The sequence below is a fragment of the Mobula birostris genome, chromosome 2, assembly GCF_030028105.1.
Source record: "Mobula birostris isolate sMobBir1 chromosome 2, sMobBir1.hap1, whole genome shotgun sequence".
Lineage (NCBI taxonomy): Eukaryota > Metazoa > Chordata > Chondrichthyes > Myliobatiformes > Myliobatidae > Mobula > Mobula birostris.
Window position 1 is genome coordinate 169,426,047 of NC_092371.1, and position 27,088 is coordinate 169,453,134.

The following is a 27,088-nucleotide window of genomic DNA, read 5'->3' on the forward strand; positions in this document are numbered from 1 at the left end:
CCAATCCTCTAACTTCTACTATATTATACATTCTCTCTTTTTCTTTTATGTTGTCTTTGATTTCCTTTGTCACTCCGGTGAGAGTAGATATAGGACCGATAGAAAATGATGCTGGAGAAATTGTAATGGGAACTGAACGAGTATTTTGCATCAGTCTTCACTGAGGAAGACATCAGCAGTATACTGGACACTCAAGGGTGGCAGGGAAGAGAAGTGTGCACAGTCACAATTACGACAGAGAAAGTACTTGGGAAGCTGAATAGTCTAAAGGTAGATAAATCTCCCGGACCAGATGGAATGCACCCGCGTGTTCTGAAGTAAGTAGCTGTAGAGATTGCGGAGGCATTAGCGATGATCTTTCAAAAGTTGATAGATTCTGGCATGGTTCCAGAGGATTAGAAGATTGCAAATGTCACTCTGCTATTTAAGAAGGGGGCAAGGAAGCAAAAAGGAAATTATAGACCTGTTAGCTTGACATCAGTGGGTGGGAAGCTGTTGGAGTCAATTGTCAAGGATGAGGTTATGGAGTACCTGGAGGCATATGACAAGATAGGCAGAACTCAGCATGGATTCCTTAAAGGAAAATCCTGCCTGACAAACCTATTGCAATTTTTTTGAGGAAATTACCAGTAGGCTAGACAAGGGAGATGCAGTGGATGTTGTATATTTGGATTTTCAGAAGGCCTTTGACAAGGTGCCATACATGAGGCTACTTAACAAGGTAAGAGCCCATGGAATTACAGGAAAGTTACATACGTGGATAGAGCATTGGCTGATTGGCAGGAAACAGAGAGTGGGAATAAAGGGATCCTATTCTGGTTGGCTGCCAGTTACCAGTGGTGTTCCACAGGGGTCCATGTTGGGGCCGCTTCTTTTTACATTGTACATCAATGATTTGGATTATGGAATAGATGGCTTTGTGGCTAAGTTTGCTGACGATACGAAGATAGGTGGAGGGGCCGGTAGTGCTGAGGAAACAGAGAGTCTGCAGAGAGACTTGGATAGATTGGAAGAATGGGCAAAGAAGTGGGAAATGAAATACAATGTTGGAAAGTGTTTGGCTATGCACTTTGGCAGAAGAAATAAACGGGCAGACTATTATTTAAATGGGGAAAGAATTCAAAGTTCTGAGATGCAACGGGACTTGGGAGCCATCGTACAGGATACCCTTAAGGTTAACCTCCAGGTTGAGTTGGTAGTGAAGAAGGCAAATGCAATGTTGGCATTCATTTCTAGAGGAATAGAGTATAGGAGCAGGGATGTGATGTTGAGGCTCTATAAGGCGCTGGTGAGACCTCACTTGGAGTACTGTGGGCAGTTTTGGTCTCCTTATTTAAGAAAGGATGTGCTGACTTTGGAGAGGGTACAGAGAAGATTCACTAGAATGATTCTGGGAATGAGAGGGTTAACGTATGAGGAACGTTTGTCTGCTCTTGGACTGTATTCCTTGGAGTTTAGAAGAATGAGGGGAGACCTCATAGAAACATTTTGAATGTTGAAAGGCATGGACAGAGTGGATGTGGCAAAGTTGTTTCCCATGATGGGGGAGTCCAGTACGAGAGGGCATGACTTAAGGATTGAAGGGCACTCATTCAGAACAGAAATGCGAAGAAATTTTTTTAATCAGAGGGTGGTGAATCTATGGAATTTGTTGCCATGGGCAGCAGTGGAGGCCAAGTCATTGGGTGTATTTAAGGCAGAGATTGATAGGTATCTGAGTAGCCAGGGCATCAAAGGTTATGGTGAGAAGGCGGAGCAGTAGGACTAAATGGGAGAATGGATCAGCTCATGATAAAATGTCAGAGCAGACTCGATGGGCCGAATGGCCGGCTTCTGCTCCTTTGTCTTATGGTCTATGGTTTTATGTATCTTGAATGTTAAGCTCTCAACTATGATCTTTCAGCCATGACTCAACAATGCCACAACATTGTACTTGCCAATTTCTAACTGCGATACAAGATCATCTACCAACACCTTCAGTCCTGTATTCATCACCCTTTTCTATTTTGGCCCCATGTTACACTTCACCTCATCCCACTGACTGCAATTTTGCCCTATCATCTGTCTGCCCTTCCTCAGTCTCACTACGCACTACATGTACTTGTATATCAAATGCTCATCATTCCAGTTCCTATACCCTGCCAAATTAGTTTAAACCCTCATTTAGACCCATGATGGACTGAGCTCTGTCCACTACTTTTTGCAGGCTTTTCTGTTCAAGGGCATTAATGACTCCATACTGGTGATGCAGCCAGTCAGTATGTGCCAACACACATCTATGGAAGCTTTAGATGCTAAATCTTTGCAAACATCAAAGAACATGCCTTCTTCATAATAGCATTTATGTGCTGGATCCAGGCTCAAGTACTCTGAAATGATAATGCTGAGGAACTTAAGGTTGCTGAACCCCTCCAATTCAGATCCCCTGAGGACTGGCTTTTAGACCTCTGGTTTCTTCCTCCTGTAGGCAATAACCAGCTTGTTGGTTTAGCTGACATTGAGTGAGAGGTTGTTATCGTGGCACCATTCAGCCAGATTTTCAATCTCCCTCTTATGTCTGATTCATCATCATCTTTGATTCGATCAACAAAAAGTCAGCAAACTTAACTATGGCACTGGTGCGACTGTACTGATGGTGACTGATGACAATCAAAACCGACTGAGGTCTGCAAGTGAGGAAATTGAAGATCTAGATGTACAAGAAGTCACTGAAGCTAGGTGAAGGTTGCGCCTGTGATCAAACTAGCTGAGTCTACAACCCTCTGAAGCTTCTTCTGATCCTGTGCATTGTTGCCTGTATACCAGGCTGTGGTGTGACCAGTCAGAATGAGCAGCAATATCTTTATAAGTCTAAAAAGTGAAGAAAAACAATTGGCATGTTTATGATATGTTACATACCTCAAGGAGATCTGAGATTTTTTTTTGTGAGAATGATGTAATGGTCTTTTGGAGGTCAGCTGATGTAATTTTCCCGCCGATGTGAGGTCACGTGATGACATGTGCACCACGGGTATATAAGGGAAGACCTCAGATGATGCAGTTAGTTTTTAGTTTTTAATTTTCCAGCTAGAACGTTGATGTGCCTCCGTTTCTGTTGCATATTTGCTTTTATGACACAGTTTCATTTTTAAAACGGAGTGTTACATTCTGTTGCAAGGTACAATAGTGCTGGACTGGTAATTTTTGCTAGATGTGTTGATGTACCTTATTCCAGCAGTAGTACTGGAGAGTGAAGACTTTATTGAAGTACAGGACCCGAAGGATTGAGATGAGTCGGCGTCAACTGGCAGTTTAACAAAGGATCGACCTTATTGAGTCTTCGTTGAAGGAGTAGTGACCTGCAACGAAGATAACTCTTGTCAAAAGAGAAAAGAGTTCATGCAAGGTGCTCTCTAGAATTTAAGGTCAGTTGTTTTAAACTGCTTATTTCCTGCATCATGAATCCTTTGGACAGAACCAACAGGAAAGTCTCGTCTATGAAGAAATCCTTCTCCAGAGAAGTCTCTCCCAATTGAACGTATAAATCTGTTGGACTTTCAAATTTACCATTTTAAGAACTATATCTGACTTTACCGTTTTAAGAACTGTTTTCGCATTTAACACTTTAAGAACCAGTGCCGAGTGACGATTTGTTGAACGGCTGCATAGCAGTTAACTTCTGGTTAAGGTTTTTTTTGTTTGTGTTTTATTGTTTATCCATGTTTAATAAATGTTTGGTTGTTTTTATATAACCTGTCTCAATCGATATTCATTGTTGCCGGTTACATAACAGATAGAAAAGTAACTGTAGAAGCAAGAACACTCTCCTTCCACAGCATTTTGATAAAGAATCGGAAGCTACATCAATATATACTGTGCAGAATAAACTCTTCCCTCTATTGGGAACTATGACAAGTTGCAAATTTTGTCATATTCTTACAACTATGAAAGAGACTTGACTTGAAATGTATTTAATATTCTCAGTTTTTGTAAATCTTGGGTATTGCTGACAAGACCAGCATTTACTGTCCATCCCTAATTGCCCTTTGCAGTGATGTCAAGGGCCTCAAACAAAGCAGTCCTTGTTCTGAAGGCACTGCAAGCGTCCTTCAAAGGAGCAGCAATAGTACAAATGAGTGGCTTGACAGGGCATTTCAAAAGTGTATTTCAGAGTCAATCACACCAATTTGCAGTTAACATATTCAAGGCCAAGGTCCTCTGCTAACTTTTCCCCACTGTAACACAATGCCCTTCACAGTATACATTCAGTGGCCCCTTTATTAGATACCCCATTTGTGGTCTTCTGCTGCTTTAGCCCATCCACATCAAGGTTCAACATGTTGTGCATTCAGAGATGCTCTTCTGCACACTACTGTTGTAATGTGTGATTATTTGAGTTACTGTCATCTTCCTGTCAGCTTAAGACAGTCTGGTCATTCTCCTCTGACCTCTCATTAACAAGGCGATTCTCCCCCACAGAACTGCCACTCAATGGATGTTTTTTTTTTGTTTTTTGCATTATTCTCTGTAAATTCTAGAGACTGTTGTGCGTGAAAATCCCAGGAGATCAGCAGTAGCCCAGGACCAAAGGGCATAGCCTCAGAATAGAAGGATATCCCTTTAGAACAGAGATGAGTTGGGGTTGTTTTTTCTTTTAAATACTAGAGATAGAATTTGCAATTTTCATTGGCATTTATTTAAAATTAAACACATAGAATGCCATATGATAATTAGAACACCAAACATGCTCTCTGATATCCATTTTTTCTTCATATTGCCTGATCATGTGATATGATTTAAGAGCTGTTTAAATAGGCATATGATTGTGAGGAAAATGGAAGGGTGAAGACATTGTACAGGGACAAGGGATTCACGTAGCTGGCAATTTGAATACTAATTTACTGGGTTTGGCACAATATTGTGGGCTGAAGGGCCTGTTCCGTGTTGTACTGTTCCATACTCTATGCTCTATGTTGTTTCTTCTATGCTTTATGATTGATATATACTCGGGTCAGGAGAACAGAAATGAGATTTAGCTGAAAATCTGGATTGTTGCTCAAGGCCACTGACCAGATACTCACTGGGCAGAAGCGATCTAAATAGGTACATCCGTGCGTCAACTGCCTGATAATTCCTGCTATTGGTAGAGGTTTCTCTGGTGTGGCAGCTGCTCAACTCCTGCAGAGGAAAGACAAGGTCATCTCGAGGACTGGAAAGTCAACTGGAAATAACTGGTGTTCTCTTTCCTTCGACACTGTTTCAAAACATTCACTGCTACTTTGGCAATATTTCAGTCACAGTGCCAAGGATGTCAATTAATGAAAAAAAAAATCAGGGAACAGAAAAGGGCAGAAGTAAAGCAAAGTTCATTTTGAAGCAATATTTTGACTCAAACTTCCTTTTAAATCTTCCCTGAGAAACTTAGATTGCTTGGTCTTAACTAGGAAAGGAAACCAAAGAGTTAGTACAGTCTGTAAATGAAATGCTGATGCGTAAATACAAGGCAACACTGGGTGATGCACATTGAGCTACAAGACACTGGTTTCTAATGATAAACAAAAACAACAAGAAGGTGTTGGCATTGTCAAAAATACATAGTTTAACTTGAAAGACTCCACTGGAAACCACCGTTGCTTTGGCAGCAGACACTTACTATGCAAAGCAGCAAAAACACATGCTATCTCTTGGTACGGATTAACTCCCAGCACTGCATGTGAATATTTATTATGGATGTGCCATATGGGCAACATTAATTGCTGTTAAAAGAGATTGTTAGTCTAGTTTCTTCTGTGAAACTTGAAAAAAATCTTTGAAGTTTGAAGTTGCTTAATACATAATGTGGCCCTGATCACCTTTGAATCAGAATCAGGTTTTTTTTAAATCACTGACATATGTTGTGAAATTTGTTGCTTTTTGTAGCAGTATTACAGTGCAATCACTGTTCCCTCTAAACTGTGCGGGTGCACAGCCACGCAGTAACTGAGATGCTCCCGCGCACGTAGCCTTTGTTGCCGCGCAGCAGGAATTTTCTTACTCAGCTACTACCATGAACTACAATGAAAGCATTACCTCAAAAATATCCAGCGATACTGTGATTTCAAATTTGTCATTTCTGAAAAAGTTAAGATTGGTTCAATTAAGACATCTGCTGATATTTTGAACTATGTTTTCAACTTTGTTTAGAAATAAAGAATTTGAAGAACTGTCAATCCTTGTTGACATCGTTGAAACATTTCAAGCTTCTAGTGCTGACTGCAACCTTGGATTTACCCTGATGAATTCAATCAAATGCAAATCCAGAAACAGTAGAAGTGGAACATTTGGATGATCTAATGAGGATTAAGATGCATATTTCATCTGGATGTGAAATTAATCTGAACAGTGTTTATGGACAATGGATTTGTAATAAAGACAGATGAGAAATAGTTTACAAAACGTTAACGACTTTCTTTGTTGTACCGTATTTCATTATCCCTTTAATTAAAAATTTAAAAATGTGATTTTTCAAATTCCATCCTAAATATTCATAGTATGCATATTACAAAAAAAGCCATTTAAAGAGCCATGCAGTTTTCAGGCCATGGAAATTTCACGCTCAGAGCAATAGTTGGTCCACACAGCTGTAAAAAATGTTAGCGAGAACATTGAGTGCAATACAGAAAAATATTATCACAAATTATAAAAAGTATATAAAAATAAATACTGCAAAAGGACAGCAAAAAAGTGAGGTGGTGTTCATAGACCATACTTAATATATCAGACGGATTTCTATTCTAAATCAACAGCCAGAATTTCATGGATTTAAAGGCCAATAAAGGCGCCCTGAAAGATTAAATGTGCTCTCAAACACAGATTACACCCCTCTCCCATCCCTCCATTCTACTAACCTTCCAGTCTGGACCGTGCACAGGGTATCCAGGTTGAGCATCCCATTCGATTAAAGAATCCATAGACAATAAACTAGAATTATAATGCACTTTTTAAATCACTATTGAAAACAAAATAAGACAGAAACTTGCATATGGGATTACCGTGGAAACAGAGATGATCAAAAATTAAAACTGATTTTAGTATATTATTTCGAGTGGATGGGGACAGCAAAGATGACACAACCCTTATAACTATTTGCTTTATCAGACCAGAGAAATCAAAAGCATAGTTTCATCTTGTCTAGATAGATATAATATAATATGCATTGAAATGTTCTGTGAGTGCCACAAAATATTGAAGTTCACGACGAGAATGATTGATCCTTTGCAGAATGCATGTGCAAATACCGCAAAGGGTTCAGCCCACGGAGGTGCAGGGCATCTCTACAAAAATTTCTGGAGTTCTGCATTTAATTACACGTGAGCAGATGTCAAAAGTTGTTGTCAATTCTAAAGAGCAGCAGCAGCAAATGCTGACTATTTTGCCATTGTTACAAATGCAAATTCTGGGCCACTTCCTTCTTCATTAAATCACAGTTGTCTCACTAGTATAATGATCATGTTTAAAAATGCTGTTAAACTTTAATTTTTGAATTCTCATTAATTAGTTTGGCACACTACCATCCTCCAGCAATCAAAAAGATCATTGTGCGAGAAACAAAACATGATTACTGGCTGACAATGTTTGATCGATCAACCCTTTAGTAAACTTGCAAATTTTAAGTAAAAAGGAAATAGTGCAATTTTTATCACATAATGGTGATCTGAAACACCATTCCCTCAGGTTTTAATCACTTATTAAAATGTACTATAAATTGAAAATACTTTGATTCTTCTATGTATGGCCACAGTTGATTAATATACTGGAGATTAGACTTGAGCTCCACAGGGTACAAAACTTCCAAGGTGCATTGAAAAACAACATTTTCCAGCAATGAGTAGATTGTTGTCATTCGTAGAGTGCTCCTTGAAAGAAATTGTGGCACCGAGAGGCTTCAACAATGACAGCAGCAACTTAAGTTCCGACTAATGACTCAGACCAAAGCCAGTTCTGCCCAAAAGGCCCAGTGCCCAGATATCTTACCTGACCTGATGAATCCCTCCATGCCTGCACCAAGTAATCCCTTCACTGCTTGCTTCGTACTTGTCTGCAACCCTGCAGCTCACTTCTTCTTACGTGCCACCATCTACCCCTTTGATTACTTATTAATCTACAGCAAGGGAGCCATTTATCATGGCCAATTAACCTACAATCATATTTTTGAGATATCCAAGACTAGAGCATCCACAGAAGCCCACATGGTCACAGAGAAAATAAGCTAATTCTGCATGAACTGCACTCTAAACCAGGATCAAATCCAGGTGCCTCGAGCTATGATGCAGCACTGCTAATTATTTCACCACTGTGCCCTACACATTCCCTCAAGCACACAGTTCCTCAGAAACAGTAGAATATATGGGGAAAAAATAGTGAAAAGAGAAGAAAAAGTCCAGCAAATAAACAATGTTGGGAAAATGTGAACTTGTTTGTTCCAGCAGAATGGTTAATTAGATTAATGGCCAAAATGGGCAGCTTGCCTGAAAAGTAAAAGTAGGACTCCACTGGAGTTCAGGGAGGAAGAAGGGTTTTCATGAACATAAAAGATTCTGAGGGATAATAATAGGATGAATGTAGAAATAATGTTCCTCCTTGTGGGAGATTCTAGATCTAGGGATACAATCTGAAAAATAAATACAGGGGTTACTGATTGAAGACACAAGATTTTTCTTCCCTCCCCCACCCCCCCCACTCCACCCCACCCAAGTCAGATTCACCAATGACACCACTGACCACTGGCAGAATCTCAAAAGGTGACAAGGAGGCATGTGATAGATCAGCTGGTTGAGTGATGTCACAATGACAATTTCACTATCAACATCAACAACATCACTACAAACATCAACAACACCATCGAACTGTTTATAGACTTCAAAAAGGAGAAATCAGGAGGAAATGCCAGTCTTCTTTGAATGGTCAGCAGTGGAAAGGGTGAGCAACTTCAAGCTCCTGGACGTTAACATCTCAGAGAATCTGTCCTGGGCCTAACACAATGATGCAGTCACAAAGGTGCCACATCAGCAGTTCTACTTTGTTAGGAGTTTATGTTGATTTGGTATGTCACCAAAGACTCTTGTAAATTTCTAAATGTTTAGTGGAGAGCATTCAAAATGATTGTATCATAGCCTGGTATGGAGTTGTCAATGCACAAGATTGTAAGAGACTGCAGATGTTGCTAGATTGATCACAGGCACAACTCCCCCACTATCATGAACATCTTCAAGAGGTGGTGGGTCAGGAAGGCATGATCCAACACGAAGGATCCTCACCATCCGTATATGCCCTCTTCTCTTTATTACCATCAGAGAAGAGATGCAGGAGACTGAAGACGAACACTCAATGATTGAGAAACAGCTTCTTTCCATCCACTATGAGATTTCTGAATGGTCAATGAACCCATGAACTTCTTCTGTTTTTTTATAGAATTTTATTTGTAATTTGTAGTAAGTTTATGTCTTTGCACTGTACTACTACTGGAAAACAACAAAGTTCACAACGTACAAATCAGTGATAATAAACAATTCTGGTTCTCAAACTGGGAAACCTGAGGGACTGGCCAAGTAGTAAAAAGGCGATTGCAAAATTTTGTACAAAGTCCACCTGACAAAAGCCCATTTAAGTTAAATACTATGCAGATATCTAAGAAAACTGAAAAAAAATTAAGAATCTATGCAATCAGCTTCCAGCAAGTAAATTTAAACAGTATCATCAGTTCCCTCTCTAACTGCAATATTTTCAAAGACAAATCTGTGCTTATCTTTTTCTACGAGCGAGCTCTAGCAAAATTAAGTCAGTGGCTCATTATGCAGGATTCAACTAAAAACCCATTCAGTTGTGATTAATGAGCATATCCATCACAGAGAGGATAAAAGACTCTGGTGATTGCATAGAAATATTTCGTTCTCCACAAATCTTTAGCATCATGATTGGGAAGCTCTAATATTTATAGGTAATATTGTATGTTTTTCTGTAGCAGATTTATTGTAACTGGAGGACAACATGTCTCTGCCAAGAACATAGAAAAATCTTAGTAGTGAGACATAATTGCTAGATAACTGACACAGAACCATCAAATTAGCAAGCCAGATATAAATGGATTAATTGATTTTTTTCTCTCCAATTATTCATTTTCCTTCGACTCACTTTTCACGTTTGTTTTTATAAACACAGCACGAGTCAGAGGTGAGTCAGCTTGACTGCTCCACAGCAACATAATTGCACCCCACAGGCCAGACAATGAGCAATTAAAAAAAACAAAGTAACCTAGTGTACTAGGACTGATAGCACATTAACTGTCCACACTTGTGCAACAGACAAGGAAGACAACCTGGTGCTCAATCCTACACATTTTTCTACATGGTAGTGGTTAGCGCAACACTTTACAGAGCCTGCAATCACCGATTCAGGTCCAATTCCTGATGCTGCTTGTAAGGAGCATGTACGTTCTCCCCATGACCACGTGGGTTTCTTTCAAGTTCTCCAGCTTCCACCTATATTACAAAGACGTACCGTCAGAGTTTGTAAGTTGTGGGTATGCTATGTAGGCACCGGAACTGGGCTGACACTTGTGGGCTGTCCCAGCATAATCCTTGAACTGTGTTGGTCATTGATGCAAACAATGTATTTCACTGTATGTTTCGATATATATATATGTAACAAATAAAGCTAATCTTTTAACATGCAGTGTGCAAATCAAGAAAGGCAATCTCCAGCTTTGCCAGAATTACCATACGATCAGTTTGATCAGCCATGTAAGCAAGGTAATGCTCAGAATCATCTTGAACAGACTGAGACCTCAGGCAGAAGACATCATTGCCGAGGAACAAGCGAGCTTCTGTAAGGGCAGAAGCACCACTGAGCAGATTTTCAACCTCTGCACCCTCTTTGAGGAACACCTTCAGCACCAGAGAGAGTTCTACCACGTCTTCATAGACTTCAAGACGGCGTTTGACAGAGTCTGGCATGATGCCTTATGGGCCACCATGAAGAAATTCGACATGGGGCAGAAGCTGATTCATACAATCCATCAGCTTTACGCCAAGGCAACCAGTGCAGTACTCGCTCAGGGCACCATCAGGGAGTGGTTCCATATCTCTGTAGGAGTCTGTCAGGGCTGCCTCCTCTCCCTCACTTCTTCCTGGAATGAATCATGAGTGTTGCCCTTGAAGATCATGTGGGCACAGTCAGCATCGGAGGGAGGAACATCACAAACCTAAGATTTGCTGATGACATTGATGGACTTGCAGGAAAAGAGGATGAACTGGCCAACCTGGTCAGCCACCTTGGCAGAGCCTCCACAAAGTTTGGAATGGAAAATAAGTGCTGAGAAAACCAAGCTTATGGCAAATGCCAACGGTGCCATCACAACAGACATCTCAGTCCATGGTCGGAAACTTGAGACAGTGCAGCAGTTCAAGTACCTGGGGTCAATCATCAGTGATGAAGGATCAAGACCAGAAGTCCTGGCAAGAACCGTACAGACAATGACTGTACTATCCAAACTCAAGACAATATGGAAGGACAGCAACATCACCATGAAGTACAAGATCAGACTCCTGTGTGCATTGGTATTCTCCATCTTCCTGTACGCATGTGAGACATGGACGCTCACAGCAGAGCTACAGAGGAAGATACAGGCATTGGAAATGAGATGCTATTGCAACAGCTTGGGCATCTCATACTTGGACCACATCACAAATGAGCAGGTCCGCAAGACCATCCAGCACCACACTGGCTCCCATGAAGACCTTCTCACAACAGTGAAGAAAAGAAAGCTGAGATGGTACGGCCACGTAACAAGATCCAGTGGCCTTGCAAAGACCGTTCTACAAGGAACTGTGGAGGGGAAAAGAAGGAGAGGTAAACAGAGGAAAAGATGGATGGACAACATTAAAGAATGGACAGAGAAAACATCTGCGGTGACCCAGGCTCTGGCACACAACCGCAACAGATGGAACAGACTGGTGCAAAGCTTGTCATGACAGCGCCCCGACGACTCCACCAGGAGTTAAGGACGCAAGGAAGGAAGTGTACAAATCAAGTGGGCATTTCCATTTGTTAATATTTTTAGATTAATTGCTACATGGTCTTTGCAGGAGCTTCTGGATCATTCTATTGAAAACAATTGCAGGATCAGCAGCACCTTTACACCTTGTGTAACTAGACACTGTTGGTGGATTAAAAACTAAAGGGACAGTGCAGTAAATAATGATCCATTGATAGAAAGGGAAAGAAAAACAAAACAAACTGAAGTTAAGGAACCTATTACATATTTTGTTCAATTTGTTTTGTCTGAACAAAGCCAAGATTACACAAGTGCCTTTAAATAGGAGCACTCTACAGATGTTAAACATAGCCTGCATACAAATACTGTTAATATTATAAATACAAGGTCACAAATGAAGGTCCGGACTAATACTTTTTAAACAAAATGCTCCTATTAACATGCTTCTGCTGTATGATAACAAGGATGCTTGAAATAGAACGTATTGATTTATCCAGTAAAATACAATTACGACGAAACCCTGTCAAAACATGTATCATTGTGAAAAATGATAACAGAATGGTGCGAAGAGGAGGTGTAAAGAAAGATTCAGGTATTTAATCAAATATTCATCAGGAATCAGGTTATCATATAACAGTGAATAGAGTCTGAACATATGGGACCTGGTGAGGAAGCCGATATTTCAAGAAGCTAAATCACCACCTTCTAATTGACATTTAGCCAAATTGTCAAAAAAATATTACCCTTAGCTCTTTAATGTTTACCATATGTTGTTAAATCACACTTCCGAGTATTGGTCTTAGAAACATGGATTTTATCTTTTTTTGAATTAATGTGCATCAGATAGCTATAAAAGAATGCAAAGGAACACACAAGAAAAAAATAGTAGTCACCAGTCTCCTCAAGCTAACTCTCAATATTGGACACAATCATGACAAATTTACACTGGCCTCAACTCCTCTTTTGTGCCAGTTAATGGAGGAGGACCTTTAATTCTACAATCAACGCAAGTCAACACAAAAATAAAGTTTTAACTCTAATTACATTCAACAATGCATTGTACACGTGTACAGGAAATTACATTAAACAATCTTGTATCTTGAATCTGCACATGATGTCAACCCCTTGACACATTCCAGGCTCCAGACACCTCTGCTGCTTTCCTTTGACCTGCACCACCTTCTTACCTTGGATCAGCAGTCGTATGCAACATCTGTTTGAAATCACTGCAAACACTTGCCTTTATAAACTCCTGTAGAACCCTCCACACCCAAAGCACTCTACCTCCCAGACTTGACTCTTGTGTTTCCTGTACTCCATGCTATATCAAGCTCAAGCTCTCCTATTCTTATTCTGGTCCTCTTCACCAATTTCCTTTTGAGGCTTCATTTTGCAGATTTTGACACTGTTTCTCTTCTGGTCTTTGACAAAACACCCTCAAGTCAGTTCTGCTTTGCTCAGGTGACACCATGTCAACAGCAACCATAATCCACTTATATCAATGTCATTTATGTATATTGGGAATCCATAACAATATTGATATGCTCCCACTCAAGCCTAGTAATCTACCTTGGTGACTCTGCATGTGGTTTTGGCCTGTACAACCTAAGTTTGCATTTGGGCATTCTCAGATTCAACAAATGCAACATATTAATCTTTCTTGAGGGCCCTTAAAGATTTCTTAAAAACATATAACATAATAAAACACAGCACAGTTATGCAACTCCAAAACATAAAACTAATCAAAAGAAAAACACGAACTCAGGGATCACGTGTCCTTAGCTCATTTTACTTTAGAAAAGCGCGTACAAGATATAGTGACATATGCCATTCATATACTTTTACATATAACCCATAATGAATTATGTAAACAACAATGAATGCTTAATCAAATAATATTAACAATTTTACTGAAATATTAAATACACAACACACAATATTGGCCCTTCAGCCCATGATATTGTGCTAACCTTTTAAGTTTAAGTCCCAGATCATTTTAAGCCTTCCTGCCCACATAGCTCTCCATTGTTCTTTCAACCATGTGCCTATCTAAAAGTCTCGTAAAAGCCCTTAATGTATCCACTTCTACCACCAACCCAGCTGAGTATTTCATGCACCCACCAATATAAAAAAGAAACACTATTCTGACAACCCCCCCTCAAAACTTCCCTCCAATCACTTTAAAGTTATGTCTTCTCATATTACCCATTTCTGCCCTGGGAAAAGTCTCTGGCTATCCACTCTATCTATACCTCTTATCATCCTATGCACCTCTATCAAGTCACCTCTCATCCTTCTTTGCTCCAAAGAGAAAGGCCCTCGCTCACTCAGTCTTTCCTCATCAGATGTGCTCTCTAATCCAGACAGCATCCTGGTAAACATCATCAAGAATCATCCTTGTAGAAGATTCCCGAAAATATGTGTGGCCTTTATGTTCTGTGCCGCAATAATCTTCCTTATAGTTAGCAATGCAGCAGGAATATTCTTCATGTGCAGACTCCTCTCCATAACTGCTATTCTGAACTACTGTGATTTAAGTTGAAACTGTAAGCATTAACTTTCACCTGTATTTCCAGAATATGGAAACACTTCTCTGAAATAGCTCACCGTCCTCTTCATTCAGCTGGTGAAACCCAGTTAATTGTTGTGAAATTTTTGTCTTCAAATGATGACTTTGAGGTCTGCCTGATACTTGCTCCATTTGCCTGTGCTGCTTCTCACTTTTTTTTAAAATACGGTCATATCCTTGCCAGCTGCCAAAACACAGTCTCGCTTGGGTGTCTGCCTCCTTCCTCCTTTCCATTGGACTGAATCAAATGCAAAGCAAATGATTGTGGATAGAAAAGATAATATTTATTCATGCCTTTTTGTTCACGGAGCTTAAGCAGCCTACTTTAGCTTGAAGTATTCCACTCGAAACCCTTCCCAAACAGGATACCGTCTGCAATTATCAGCAGTTGGACTTCTCTCGTAACATAAACCCACTATGCACTGCACTTCTCCAGAACACAACAAGGACAGACGCAGACAGGCAAGAGACAGATTTTTTGTTAGTTTGTGTGCAGCACCACAGGCCTTTAACCACTGGAGAAAACAGTACTGCTCAGACTATGTGCATACTTGCTGATTACCCTCTCATGCTGGTAAGTACATTTTGATTTGATGCATTCATTCTCTCCCTTTTTTTTTGAAACATTCTACCTTTACATGATTGCTGGCACTCCAGAGTTTGGACAAGAACAGTAAAGACATATGAGTTTATAAATGCCTTCAACTGCAAATGCATCATTAATACTTTCAAAGTGGGAATTGAAATGGGAAGCAATGTCTTCAAAGGATGATAAATCTTTGAAATCATCTACCCAAGATCTGGAGCTTCAGGCATTGATTCTATTTAAAACTGGTATTGATATATTTTGGGATATTATAGGAATCATATTCAGATATGGCAGGACATTAGGTTTTGAGGTTGAAGTTCACCCACAAACATGTTGAATGGTATAGCAGTCAAGAGACCACATGGCCTACTTCTGATCCTATTTCTCATGTTTTGCAGTGAAAGAACAAAGGATATCCTGGATTTCTCAAGAATAGTAACTAACATATAAAAAAAAATTGTTTGGCTAATTGTACACATTATCAACATTGGTGATCCCATGTCTGCTGTGTTCCTATCTTGTTTTAATACATGCCCCTCAATGTCATAAAAAGTTAAAAATATTCACATAGCTTCTGCTGCAATCAGTGTTTTCCACAGTTTTGTAATCAGTGTTTTAAAAAAAAGATTATCCCATTATAAATGTATTAAATTATATATGGGAGATTTACGTCCCTGTGTTCTAAACCTATCAGGGAAACTTTTCATTTACTTTCCTACTCATCATAATTTTCAATCATTGCATCAAATAGCTCCTTAAATCTCCCTCCTTCCAAGTCTTCATTACCTGAACACAAGATTTCAATCCTCCCTGGCTACTGCATTTGTGGCAGAATATTGGAGGACTGCTAACAAACACATAGGTTTAAAAAAGGAGGAAAGAACAAAGTGTCATTATAGACCAGTTAGGATAACTTCAGTGGTGAACTAATTATTGGAATCAATTCCAAGGCATAAATTGACCTTCAAAGAGATTGACAGTAATTAGTAAGTATGGCTTTAAGAGAAGGCTGAATATCACTAACCTGGCTGGTTTTTTGTGGATACTTGACATGGACAACACTTTCCCTATAGTTCTCAGGGAATTAAGCAGAGATTTTCACAAATTCACAAAGTCAACATTAAAATCCAAAAGGATCCAACAGTGACACAGGTGGACAGGGTGGTGACAGCAGTGTTTGTCATGCTTGCTTCATTGCTCAGAACACAGAGTACAGGAATTGGGACATCACATAAAAGTTATACAAGACCATAATTAGATTAGATTAGATTCAACTTTATTGTCATTGTGCCGAGTACAGATACAAAGTCAATGAAATGCAATTAGCATCTGACCAGAAGTGCAAAAGAATAGTATTATTTACAAAATAACTGCGAATAAAAAGTGCTACAGCACACAAATATAAAAGTACTGAGACAGTACGATATGGATGCAATACCGCTTAGCGCTGTGATGTGAGGTTGATCAGGGTCACAGCCTCAGGGAAGAAGCTCTTCCTGAGGCTGCTGGTGCGGGAGCAGAGGCTCCTGTAGCGCCTACCATATGGGAAGAGAGTAAAAAGTGCATGGTTAGGGTGAGATGTATCCTTGAATATGCTTTTCGCCCTGCCCAGGCAGCTTTTATGGTAGATGTTCTCAATGGTGGGCAATTGGGTGCCAATAATCCGCTGGGCAGTTTTCACCACCCGCTGGAGTGCTTTGCGGCCTGATACGGCCGTAATAAGGCCATATTTGGAGTAATGCATGCAGTTCTGGGTACTCAACAACAGGAAGGATAATGTCATTTAACTGGAAAGGGTAAACAAGAAGATTTATGAGAATATTATCGGAAATAAGGTCTTTAGTTATATGGAGAGGCTGAACAGACTAGGAGTATCTTCCCTGGAGTTTAGGGGTGATCTCATAGTTTTATAAAATCCAGAGGAACACAGATAAAGTGAATAGCCAAAGAGCCATCCTGAGGGCAGGGCTATGCTAAACTAGACAGCATAGGCTTAAGATCAGAGGGACCTGAAGGGTGATTTTTCCCATGCAGAAGTGGTGAGTATATGGAATGAACTGCCAGAGGAAGTGTTAGAGTAGATGCAGTTATGACATTGAAGACATTTGGACAGGTTCATAAAACAGGAAAGGTTGAGGTATATGGGCCAAATGCAGGCAAGCGGGACCAGCTTGTCCATGCAGGTTTGGTCGGCACGGACAAGGTGAACCAAAGAGTCAGCTTCCACAGCTGTCACTAATGGGAATGCATGGGACTCGGTGCTCAGTCCTTACTTCAATGCAAGGAGGCTAATAAGGAATTTTACCAGATGGTACAAAATTTAGATGTGTTGTCAACAGTGAGGAGGAAAGTTTTTAAACTTAGTGAGAATATAACTGGTCTAGTTAGTTGGCTGAAAAGTGGCATCTAATCCAGAATGTCAGGAAATGCATTTGTCAAGATACAAGACAAGGAGATGTACAATGGTGCAATGCTGAATGGCATGGAGGTACAAAAAGACCTTGGATTTGTGTGCCCAGATACTTAACAGACAGCAAGTGCAGATCAGTAAGATGCACAAGACAAATAGAATGGCTTTCCTTTACTGCTGAAGGCACAAATTCCAAGCACTAAGATAGTTATACTAGAACTGTATATAACTCCAGTTAGACCACAACTCTAGTCTACAAAACAGCAAATTTCAGAACAAGTGCCAGTGATATTAAACCTGATACTGATTTTCTAGTCAGAAGAAAGGCACTTGCACTGGAGAGAATGCAGATTTACAAGGAAACTGAGGGAATTGTAAGATCAGAACTTTGATATAAACTAGTGTTTTCTTTTCAGGAACAGATGAGATTAAGGAGACAATTCATTAAGATGCATAGAATTCTGAGTGGCACTACAGAGAATTAATCCTTTTCCTTTGCTAGAAAAAGGTAAAAATAAACAAAAGGTATTGATTTTAAATTACTGGCCGAGGATTAGACAAGAGGTGTGAAAATTTTTCCATCCAGAATGTGGTGGGTGTCTGGAAGATGCTGCTTGAAAATACAGTAGAACAACATTCCTCCCCACATCTGTGAAGTGTGTACTTAAAGAGCTAGCACCTGCCTGCGTATTTCGGTTAGTGAGGCAACATTAGGTAGGTAGCTCTTTTGGCAAGAAAGGCTTCCTTCTGTGTCAAAGAATTTCTACATTATCCTTATTTACGGAGTACTCTTCAGAGTAACTTGGATTTACATAGCCCTCACAATCAACCTTATTACGCCCTTGTACCTATCACCTGCCTGCACTTTCCCTGTAAACTTTTATTCTGCATTGTTACTGTTTGCCTTTGTACTATTTCAACACACTGATGTAATGAAATGATCTGTATGGATGGTGCATGCAAAACTAAAATTTCTCACTGTATTGGTTCATGTGACATTAATAAACCAACAATAATAAACTATGATATTTCACAGTAAGCATTGTAACTGTTGAAACTGTCAATACCCATTTTCTACTGCCCTCGCAGTGTGTGTGTACAAAGCTAAGCAGGGAGCTAAAAATCATCTTCTCAAAAGTCACCCAAGCCAGAAGCTGTCTTCAGGGTTTTTAAATGAGAACTTACTCATAAAAAGATATTGCTGTTTCAAGGGCAAATAAAGAGGCGGTAGAGATGGATGTCTTTATACACTGTATGCTTCAAGTCGAAATCCAAATTAACCCATGCAGGAAATGATATTTTAAAAAGCAGCTTACGAACAGGAAATGATGTTCATACAAAACAAACTGTGCCTCTAGAGGCCAGAACACAGATACATTCTTAATTCTTGAGCAGTAAATAACACATCATGGCTGGTTAGAATGATAGGATTAAGAGTCTAAACAAATATTAAACTTGTTCAACTGTATTTGCTTTTAATCAGTTAAGGATGACAACTATTGTATAATCACCCAGAACAAAGGTTATATTTCTACATGCCAGTTCTTACAAAGCTAATTAATGTTTGTGCTGGAACTACCGTTTTAGAAACAGTTTTACCACCGTGGTGGTAAAACTCTGGTTAGGCCACACTTGGGAGTACTGTGTCCAGTTCTGGTCGCCTCACTATAGGAAGGATGTGGAAACATTGGAAAGGGTACCGAGGAAATTTACCAGGATGCTGCCTAGTTTAGAGAGTATGCATTATGATCAGAGATTAAGGGAACTAGGGCTTTACTCTTTGGAGAGAAGGAGGTTGAGGGGAGACATGATAGAGGTATACAAGATATTAAGAGGAATAGATCGAGTGGATAGCTAGCACCTCTTCCCCAGGGCACCACTGCTCAATACAAGAGGACATGGCTTTAAGGTAAGGGGTGGGAAGTTCAAGGGGGATATTAGAGGAAGTTTTTTACTCAGAGAGTGGTTGGTGCGTGGAATGCACTGCCTGAGTCAGTGGTGGAGGCAGATACACAAGTGAAAGTTAAGAGACTACTAGACAGGTATACGGAGGAATTTAAGGTGGGGTGTTATATGAGAAGCAGGGTTTAAGGGTCTGCACAACATTGTTTGCCGAAGGGCCTGTACTGTGCTGTACTGTTCTATGTTCTAAACCCAAAAATGCTACTCATTACCTTAAAGAAATATTCTCATGTTGTTCCTGGCATCACTGCAAATAAACTTCAATTCCTGGACCATTAAGTAGTGAAACATTTTTCCTTTGTCTATACTATCAAAGCATTCATGATTTTCCATACCTTTGTCAAATCTTCTTGAAACATGTGACCCCTGCCCATCCCCCACATGAGCCATCTGTTGTCGGCCCCCAACCAACACATATTCCACTCTCCCCTCCTACCCCTCCTCACAGTCCCCCACCCTGCTCTCATGACTATACCCCTCCCCCACACAAAACCACCACGGTGGGCTTCACGGCTGAACAGGTGAGAAGACAGCTGAAACGTCTCAGCCCAAACAAGGCTGCAGGACCGGATGGTGTCAGTACCACGGTGCTCAAAGCCTGTGCCCCTCAGCTATGTGGAGTACTTCACCATATCTTCAACCTGAGCCTGAGGCTCCGGAGGGTTCCTGTACTGTGGAAGATGTCCTGTCTCGTCCCTGTGCCGAAGATGCCGTGCCCCAGCGGCCTCAATGACTACAGACCGGTGGCATTGACCTCCCACATCATGAAGACCCTGGAGAGACTTGTTCTGGAGCTGCTCTGGCCTATGGTCAGGCCACACTTAGATCCCCTCCAGTTCGCCTACCAGCCCCAACTAGGAGTTGAGGATGCCATCGTCTACCTGCTGAACCGTGTCTACGCCCTCCTGGACAAGCCAGTGAGCACTGTGAGGGTCATGTTTTTTGACTTCTCCAGTGCGCTCAACACCATCCGCCCTGCTCTGCTGGGGGAGAAGCTGACAGCGATGCAGGTGGATGCTTCCCTGGTGTCATGGATTCTTGATTACCTGACTGGCAGACCACAGTACGTGTGCTTGCAACACTGTGTCCGACAGAGTGATCAGCAGCACTGGGGCTCCACAGGGGACTGTCTTGTCTCCTTTTCGCTTCACCATTTACACCTCAGACTTCAACTACTGCACAGAGTCTTGTCATCTTCAGAAGTTTTCGGATGATTCTGCCATAGTTGAATGTATCAGCAAGGGAGAAGAGGTCGAGTACAGGGCTACTGTAGGAAACTTTGTCACATGGTGTGAGCAGAATTATCTGCAGCTTAAGGTGAAAAAGACTAAGGAGCTGGTAGTAGATCTGAGGAGAGCTAAGGTACCAGTGACCCCTGTTTTCATCCAGGGGGTCAGTGTGGACATGGTGGAGGATTACAAATACCTGGGGATACAAATTGACAATAAACTGGACTGGTCAAAGAACACTGAGGCTGTCTACAAGAAGGGTCAGAGCCATCTCTATTTCCTGAGGAGACTGAGGTCCTTTAACATCTGTCGGACGATGCTGAGGATGTTCTACAAGTCTGTGGTGGCCAGTGCTATCATGTTTGCTGTTGTGTGCTGGGGCAGCAGGCTGAGGGTAGCAGACACCAACAGAATCAACAAACTTATTCGTAAGGCCAGTGATGTTGTGGGGATGGAACTGGACTCTCTCACAGTGGTGTCTGAAAAGAGGATGCTGTCTAAGTTGCATGCCATCTTGGTCAATGTCTCCCATCCACTACATAATGTACTGGGTGGGCACAGGAGTACATTCAGCCAGAGACTCATTCCACCGAGATGCAACACAGAGCGTCATAGGAAGTCATTCCTGCCTGTGGCCATCAAACTTTACAACTCCTCCCTTGGAAGGTCAGACACCCTGTGCCGATAGGCTGGTTCTGGACTTATTTCATAATTTACTGGCATAATTTACATATTACTATTTAACTATTTATGGTTCTATTACTATTTATTATTTATGGTACAACTTTAACGAAAACCAACTTCCCCCAGGATCAATAAAGTATGACTATGACTATGACTATTTACAAGGAGAACAATTTCAGCTTTTGTAGTTGCTATACTTTAACATTACTACCCAGTGTCTGATGATCAGAATTGCTCAAAACACACTAGCTGAGAGTTTGGTAGCATTTTATAGCTTCAATTTGTACAATACCTTCTATTTATAACACCCAAAATGAGGTTGAAATTTTAAAACCTCTGGAACACTACAGCCATTTGGCCAATCTTGCTGCCAATTTATACTGTGTCCTCCTGTATATCATATGTATCCCTCCATTCCCTTCATATTCACGTATTTGTCTAAAAGCCTCTTAAACTCTACCCAACTGCCTGTGTACACTACTACCCCTGCCTTTGGTAATCCACATCAGGTACCTACCTTGCCCTTCATGTCATCTTTAAACTCCCAATGCCTTCCCTCCTCCCCCAAACTTAAATGCTTTCAACATTACTACACTGTGGAAAAGATTCTGACTGGTTATCCTATCTAAGCCTCTCATAATTTTAGAAACCTCGATCATGCCTGCCCTCAGACTCTGATGCTCAAGAGAGAACAATACCAAAGGTTGTCTAACCTTACCTTATAGCTCATATCCTCTAATTCAGGCAGCATTATGGCAAACCCCCTCCACATTCTTCATATAATGGGACAATCAGACCTACATACAATAATACAAGTGTGGTCTGACTGAAGCTACAGCATGACTTCCTTACTATTACACTCAAGGCTCCAACCAATGAAGGCAAGCATGCCCCATGACTTCCTTACCACTTTATCCAATCGCATAGCCTCTTTTAATGAATTATGCACCTTGACATCAAGATCCCTCTGTGCCTCAATGCTATGAAGAGGCCTACTATTAACTGTATATTTTCCCCTTTCATATACAAAGTGCAAAACCTTACATTTACCTGGATTAAACTCCTCGCCACTTCTCTGCCCATATCTGTATCTGATCTATATCTTGTTGTATTCGTTTACTCTTTTAATAAAATGCATTCTTATCAACTTCTCCTGCTACCTTTGGTGGTTTATGTAAGTACCTAACTGCTTGTCCTTTAAGTGAACACCCATAGAAAATTTACAATCTACCTTTCACTGCATCTTCTTATTCATTCTACCAATATACAGTATATCATTGCAATGTCTCTTTACAAGAAAAATTAAGTTACCACATTTCAGAATGTCCATCCATGTTCTCTTCCACTCTGCTACTAAACACTGTTGTTCATTTCACTCCAAGCTTTGTGCTATTGCAAACCTTTAAAATTTTACCTTGGAAGTAAAGGTAAAATAAAAAAAACAAAAACAAAAATCTAAGAGATGGAAACACTACATTGTCATCCAGTCTGAAAAATAACTATTTACTGCCAATCTTTGCCCTCACATTTGATCAATTTTCTATCACACTCAATGAAGTGCTTGAGGGATTTACTATAGTACAGGATGCTGTTCACACAGTCTATACCAGAATAGACTGTGTGGATGATTTAAAAAAAACACTTGCTGAGACAGAAAGATCTTTATTATTCATATCATTTTATTTCAAACTATTCACCCATCAAAAGGTTGTATCAGATCTTTTGAATTTACTGCTAGTGACAGCAGCACTAGTTCAGTAAGAAGTTTGTAACTTTCTTTTAAAGACAAGGACAAAACTATTTATGTCTTATTTAATGAACAAAGATACCATAATAACTGAATTCAGAAGATGTATTTCTGTTTATCTCCCAAGATACTGCCAAGTTAATGTAAAAGAGACAAATTAAAGATCAACACTCTGGATATTTTGTACTTCTGCTCAGGCAATACACTTCAATCTTGTTTGGAGACTCATTTTCAATGACTCTTCAGAGCAAATGAACAAAGAAGAGGAATATTAACAATTGGTGCCAGCAGCAGGAGCATACATGGCTTTTGCTGCTCACTAGGTACTCACCTGTTCACCTGAAATCACAGAAAACCAGTTCAGATTTCACCTTCCATAGTCCATGATGAAGCAGTTTCCTTGAAAGTGGAGGCACAAGTCATAATTCTGTCTCGATCACCAGGGAAGTAGCAACACTACTTGCATAAGCCCTGCAAAGAAAGGAATCAGAATCAGATTTAATATTGCCAGCATATATTGTGAAATTTGTTGTCTTGCGACAGCAGTGCAGAACAATACATAAGAGGGAAAAACTTAATTACTGTAAATATATATATTTTTAATAGTTAAATTAAATAAGCAGTACGAAAATAAAAAAAGTTGTGAGGTAGTATTCATGGAAGACCTCAACTTTACATCAAAACCCTGCAATTTCCACTTTTGTATAAAACTTGACAAATAGTTGTTACTTAAAAGATTTTCATTTAAAATCTGTGCACATCTACAGCAATTCCAATGATGCAACAATGCTTCCAACTTGAACTGTTAACTAGTGAGAGCAAGTATAAAATTGAAAGAATTGAATGCAATTCTCAGAAATATGCAGATTAAAAATGTCAAAGGGAAACTTAGCAGAAAGCTCAGGAAATCAAAACATAGGGGAAAAAAATGCTGCTAGTATTATAACTACATATGGATGGATGAACAGCTTCATTTATATAGTGCCTTTAATGAGGTAGATTGTCTGACTGTAAGATTAGATTAGCATTATTTACATAGAAACATAGAAAATAGGTGCAGGAGTAGGCCATTCGGCCCTTCAAGCCTGCACTGCCATTCAGTATGATCATGGCTGATCATCCAACTCAGAACTCTGCACCAGCCTTCCCTCCATACCCCCTGATCCCTTTAGCCACAAAGGCCATATCTAACTCCCTCTTAAATATAGCCAATGAATTGGCCTCAACTGTTTCCTGTGGCAGAGAATTCCACAGATTCACCACTCTCTGTGTGAAGAAGTTTTTCCTCTTCTCGGTCATAAAAGGCTTCCCCTTTATCTTTAAACTGTGACCCCTCATTCTGGACTTCCCCAACATCGGGAACAATCTTCCTGCATCTAGCCTGTCCAATCCTTTTAGGATTCAATCTTCTAAATTCCAACGAGTATAAGCCTAGTTCATCCAGTCTTTCATCATATGAAAGTCCTGCCATCCCAGGAATCAATCTGGTGAACCTTCTTTGTACTCCCTCTATGGCAAGGATGTCTTTCCTCAGATTAGGGGACCAAAACTGCACACAATACTCCAGGTGTGGTCTCACCAAGGCCTTGTACAACTGCAGTAGTACCTCCCTGCTCCTGTACTCGAATCCTCTTGCTATAAATGCCAGCATACCATTCGCCTTTTTCACCGCCTGCTGTACCTGCATGCCCACTTTCAATGACTGGTGTATAATGACACCCAGGTCTCATTGCACCTCCCCTTTCCTAATTGGCCACCATTCAGATGATAATCTGTTTTCCTGTTTTTGTCACCAAAGTGGATAACTTCACATTTATCCACATTAAATTGCATCTGCCATGAATTTGCCCACTCACCTAACCTATCCAAGTCACCCTGCACCCTCTTAGCATCCTCCTCACAGCTAACACTGACGCCCAGCTTCATGTCATCCGCAATCTTGGAGATGCTGCATTTAATTCCCTCATCCAAGTCATTAATATATATTGTAAACAACTGGGGTCCCAGCACTGAGCCTTGCAGTACCCCACTAGTCACTGCCTGCCATTCTGAAAAGGTCTCGTTTATTCCCACTCTTTGCTTCCTGTCTGCCAACCAATTCTCTATCCACATCAATACCTTACCCCCAATACCGTGTGCTTTAAGTTTGCACACTAATCTCCTGTGTGGGACCTTGTCAAAAGCCCTTTGAAAATCCAAATATACCACATCCACTGGTTCTCCCCTATCCACTCTACTAGTTACATCCTCAAAAAATTCTATGAGATTTGTCAGGCATGATTTTCCTTCCACAAATCCATGCTGACTTTGTCCGATGATTTCACCGCTTTCCAAATGTGCTGTTATCACATCTTTGATAACTGACTCTAGCAGTTTCCCCACCACCAATGTTAGGCTAACTGGTCTATAATTCCCTGGTTTCTCTCTCCCTCCTTTTTTAAAAAGTGGGGTTACATTAGCCACCCTCCAATCCTCAGGAACTAGTCCAGAATCTAAAGAGTTTTGAAAAATTATCACTAATGCATCCACTATTTCTTGGGCTACTTCCTTAAGCACTCTGGAATGCAGACCATCTGGCCCTGGGGATTTATCTGCCTTTAATCCCTTCAATTTACCTAATACCACTTCCCTACTAACATGTATTTCCCTCAGTTCCTCCATCTCACTGGACCCTCTGTCCACTACTATTTCTGGAAGATTATTTATGTCCTCCTTAGTGAAGACAGAACCAAAGTAATTATTCATTTGGTCTGCCATGTCCTTGCTCCCCATAACCAATTCACCTGTTTCTATCTGTAGGGGACCTACATTTGTCTTAACCAATCTTTTTCTTTTCACATATCTATAAAAGCTTTTACAGTCAGTTTTTATGTTCCCTGCCAGTTTTCTCTCATAATCTTTTTTCCCCTTCCTAATTAACCCCCTTGTCCTCCTCTGCTGAACTCTGAATTTCTCCCAGTCCTAGCTGAGCCACTTTTTCTGGCTAATTTGTATGCTTCTTCTTTGGAATTGATACTATCCCTAATTTCCCTTGTCAGCCACAGGTGCACTACCTTCCTTGATTTATTCTTTTGCCAAACTGGGATGAACAATTGTTGTAGTTCATCCATGCGATCTTTAAATGCTTGCCATTGCATATCCACCGTCAACCCTTTAAGTGTCATTTGCCAGCCTATCTTAGCTAATTCACGTCTCATACCTTCTTTAAGTTCAGAACCTTTGTTTCTGAATTAACTATGTCACTCTCCATCTTAATGAAGAATTCCATCTTAATGAAGAATTCCACCATATTATGGTCACTCTTACCCAAGGAGCCTCTCATGACAAGATTGCTAATTAACCCTTCCTCATTGCTCAATACCCAGTCTAGAATAGCCTGCTCTCTCGTTGGTTCCTCGACATGTTGGTTCAAAAAACCATCCCGCATACATTCCAAGAATTCCTCTTCCTCAGCACCCTTACCAATTTGGTTCACCCAATCTACATGTAGATTGAAGTCACCCATTATAACTGCTGTTCCTTTATTGCACACATTTCTAATTTCCTGTTTAATGCCATCCCCAACCTCACTACTACTGTTAGGTGGCCTGTACACAACTCCCACCAGCGTTTTCTGCCCCTTAGTGTTATGCAGCTCTACCCATATCGATTCCACATCTTCCCGGCTTATGTCCTTCCTTTCTATTGCGTTAATCTCCTCTCTAACCAGCAATGCCACCCCACCTCCTTTTCTTTCATGTCTATCCCTCCTGAATATTGAATATACCTGAATGTTGAGCTCCCATCCTTGGTCACCCTGGAGCCATGTCTCTGTGATCCCAACTATATCATATTCATTAATAACAATCTGCACTTTTAATTCATCCACCTTGTTACGAATGCTCCTTG

General features: G+C 40.4%; 1 protein-coding gene across 2 annotated transcripts in view; it reads right to left on the reverse strand.

Moving 5' to 3' along the window:
- sipa1l2 (signal induced proliferation associated 1 like 2) overlaps nucleotides 1–27,088 on the reverse strand; it is a 500,895-nt gene that overhangs the window by 427,845 nt on the left and 45,962 nt on the right. For both annotated transcript variants that reach the window (XM_072251068.1, XM_072251067.1), the window contains exon 2: nucleotides 23,532–23,671. The gene's annotated coding sequence lies outside the window, so the exon portion shown is untranslated. The remainder of the gene's footprint in view (nucleotides 1–23,531; nucleotides 23,672–27,088) is intronic.